The following is a 3,330-nucleotide window of genomic DNA, read 5'->3' as shown; positions in this document are numbered from 1 at the left end:
TCTCTCTCTTCCTTTCTCTTCTCTTTTCTGTCCTAAGTAATTCCATATGTCACATTTCTAAGCCTCTGTTATGTTTTTTTGCTTTCTTCTGAGAGACTACATATTTGGCTGTATTAAAATTATTTTGGCCTAATAGGCCCAGTTTACCAAGTGATGCAGGGGAATTTGTGGAACAAATTAGTCCATCTGCCAGTTTTGGTGGCACCTGGAACTTTTATGAGTGACTTTATTTTCTTCAAAATCTCTTTTACAAATCTTAGGCTAGGGACAGACATTCAAAAACCCTGAGCCTGAATTGATTCAATCTTTGCAGGTTGGTCTAACCTGCCTAAGTTGAACCAGTTTGCAACTGTACAAACATTCTCTTTGGACTGAGAAAATACAGGCACATGCCTGCAGTGGCTCAGGCTAGAAGCTGAGGGGTGCTAGAGCATCCCTCCCTTCCCTTCTACCATGCTGAGCTGAGGGGGGCATGGCCACATCCTAGCAGGACACTCTGATTAGGGAGGAGTATGAACCTCCACCCTGCCTGCACCGCCTCAAGCTTTTTCCCACTAACTGCTCAAGGGGCGGAAGTGTTGCCAGCCCCCAGCCCTGGGCTAGCACTCTTAGGCAAAGCCAGGATGTGGAGTGCATGCATCTGTTGATGATACTGAGCTTTTCAAATATCCCTCTCCCTGTTTATTCATACTGCCTGCAAACCTGACTGGCAAGGGAACCAACAGGGAGCTGATAACACAGCATGTATCAGCCCATCAGCAAATCAAAAGCCTCTCTCATTAGTTCAAGCTCTTCTTAAACAGCTTTTTTCAAGGAAGGAATGGAAGGACATTACCAGCTGACCTGTTGATTAGCTCCACAAAACCCTAAGCAGACACTGTTCTGTCTGCCTGTCCCAGTGAAATTGGAGGCATATACACACAGAGACACCGCTCAGCATTAGCTAGCATACCACATGCCTAGGGTCCATGGGGCTGGGGTCCATGCCATGGGAGACAGGAGGGAGGGAGGGCAAGGAGGATCCCTGCTTGAATAGCAAGTGGTGAGGTGGGGGTGGGGCAGGGAGAAGTCAGGCAGACCCTGCTGTGTCTGCAGTCTCTGCCAGACCTCTGGCTAGGGAGCAGAGGGGCGGGGGCGGCCCTGCTCTCTGGAGCAGACAACATAGCCCAGCCCAGGGCTGCAAAGCATCCTGGGATGCTGGGGGACTATATTTTGAAACTGGTTTATGTGCACTGAGCTTCTATTCTGTTACAGGTTTAAACCAGTTTCTGATCACTTAAACCAGTTTATGTGTAACTTCTGTCCCTAGCCAAATAGTCCTGGCTCTGCTTCTGATCTCTGCTGAAGCCCACTAGAAATGTCCCACTTAATGCTGAATCCGCACTGATGATTATGTTTTGAGGTTGGTTAGTTAGCTAGTTCTTAATGTTTAATATGTCAAGTGATGCAAAGTCTTTCCTTGTCTCATACCTGCAGGCCCAGGTCATATGAGTGTACTCTTCTCTGGATGCTGAACCATTTTTCCATTGCCTGTGCACTTCTTTTTTCTTTTTCAGAAGTTCCCTGATGTCCCTGTTGAGCCAGGCGGGTCTCTTGGCTCCTTTCCCTCTTTTCAGCTATGTGAGGATGGCCTCTCTTTGAGCAGTGAGAATTGCTTCCTTAAGGAAGTGCCACGGTTCCTGAACTCCCAAGTCATCCAGTTGCTGATTGCAAAGGGCCTTTCCTACTAGACTTCTGAGTTTACCAAAAGCTGCCTTTCTGAAGTCAAGGACTTCTTTTCTGCTGGTAGAATTCCCAGCCTTATGGTGAATGGTGAACCTAATCAACTTGTGATCACTGTTGCCCACAGTACCTACAATCTTCAGGTTGCCTACCATGTCTTCCCTTTTGGTCAGCACCAAGTACAGAGTGGCTTTACCCCTAGTCATCCTGCCCTCCCCTCCCCCCAGCATGTGATAAGAACACGTCATCTAAAGTTGCCAAGAAGTTGGTTGACCTGCTGGAGCTCGCTGAATAGTCTTCCCAACAGATGTCAGGGTAATTGAAGTCACCCATGACAATGAAGTCTTTAGTGTTGGCTACATTGATCAGTTCCCTGTAGAATGCCTGGTTGCCTCTTCTTGGTAGAGAGGCCTATAGTAGACTCCCACCATCAGGTCCCCTTCTCCTGAGCCCCCTTGTATCCTGACCCAAGGGACTTCCCTGTGCAATCAAATGTGACCTGCAGGGAGGGGTACCACTCTTTCACATAGAGGGCCACCCCTCCCCCTTCTTCCCAACCCAGTCTTTCCTGTAGCACCTATAGCCCTCAATATTCACTGCCCAATCATATGTATCATCCCACCAAGTCTCCATCAACCCAATGATGTCAAATTCCTCATCAGCCAGGAGTGCCAATTCATCTTGTTTATTGCCCATGCTTCTGGCATTCCCATAAAGACAGCTGAGTTCACCTCTAGTCATCCCAGGTTCTGCCCCTCTGCAAGTGTCTTGGGGCGTTGGTGATCATCTGGATGTTCCCTACGTGAATACGCTCCACTGGGTCATCTTGGCCAGAGGATTTATGCCCAGTAGTGGAATCTACCTCCACTCCTCCAGGCTTGTCTAGTTTAAAGCCCTCCTCAGCAAGTCTGCAGTTCTCATAAAGAATATGGTATCTCATGGATACCATCTCTTGCATACAGACCAGTGCCATTGAACTGCACACCAATGTCAAAGAATCCAAAACCAACTTGGTGGCACCATCTCCTAAGCCTTTGGTTGACTTCATTGATGCATTCCTCCTTCCGACAGCCATGGCCTCTAACAGGGAGGACTGAGGGGAAGACCACTTGTGCTCCTAGTTCCTTGAGCTTCGGCCCCACAGTCATAGTTGTTCATGATTCTCCCGGGGTTGTTTCTCACTGTATCATTTGTGCCCACATGGACAAGGAGCATGGGGTAGTGGTCCATAGGGCAGACCAGCTTTAGGATCCTCTCCATTATGTCTCGGATCCTGGCTCCTGGAAGACAGCTGACCTCTTGAGCAAAGGGGTCTGGACAACAGATGGCACCTTCTGTTCCTCATAACTTAGACTTCAGGAAGGCCTTCAATACGGTATCCCACACCATACTGGTAAACAAATTAAGAGGCTGTGACTTGGATGACTACACAGTCCGGTGGGTGGCGAATTGGCTAGAGAGTCGCACCCAGAGAGTTGTAGTGGATGGGTCGGTATCAGCCTGGAAGGGTGTGGGCAGTGGGGTCCCGCAGGGTTCGGTCCTTGGACCAATACTCTTCAATATCTTCATCAGTGACTTGGACGAGGGAGTGAAGTGTACTCTGTCCAA

The sequence above is a fragment of the Alligator sinensis genome, unplaced genomic scaffold (genome assembly GCF_000455745.1).
Source record: "Alligator sinensis unplaced genomic scaffold, ASM45574v1 scaffold747_1, whole genome shotgun sequence".
NCBI lineage: Eukaryota > Metazoa > Chordata > Crocodylia > Alligatoridae > Alligator > Alligator sinensis.
Note: the sequence above shows the minus strand (reverse complement) of the source record.